Below are 515 nucleotides of genomic sequence, written 5' to 3'. Positions count from 1 at the left end.
GGTCCTCCTGTCTGTTCTTATGCCAATACCAGGCTGTTTTCAGTACTGTAGCTCTGTAGTAGAGTTTGAAGTCAGGGATTGTGATGCCTTCAGAAGTTCTTTAGTTGTACAGGTTTTGGCTATCCTTGGTGTTTTGCTTTTCCATATGAAGTTGAGTACTGTTCTTTCGAGGTCTTTGAAGAATTATGCCGGGATTTTGATGGCATTGAGTTAAATCTGTATCTCTACAATTCTTAAATATATGTTTTAAATACTATATATCTATTAACAGGGTGACTTAACCTTTATAATTTACTCTATTAAAATAATGGAGGGTTTATTGAAGCCACACAGAATCAGTAAGTCTCTATACATAAAGAATATGTATGAGTGCTGCAAACAAAACTTTCATGTCACCTATAACTCCTCCTGAATACTTTAGGTTACTTACAATGCGGAAAACAATGTAACTGCTATGCAAAGAGTTGTCGTACTGCACTGTTCAAGGGAAAAAAGAAAAAGGAAAAGAAAAAGAA

Source organism: Microtus ochrogaster, chromosome 18, assembly GCF_000317375.1.
Source record: "Microtus ochrogaster isolate Prairie Vole_2 chromosome 18, MicOch1.0, whole genome shotgun sequence".
NCBI classification, from domain to species: domain Eukaryota; kingdom Metazoa; phylum Chordata; class Mammalia; order Rodentia; family Cricetidae; genus Microtus; species Microtus ochrogaster.
This window is presented reverse-complemented; position numbering follows the sequence as displayed.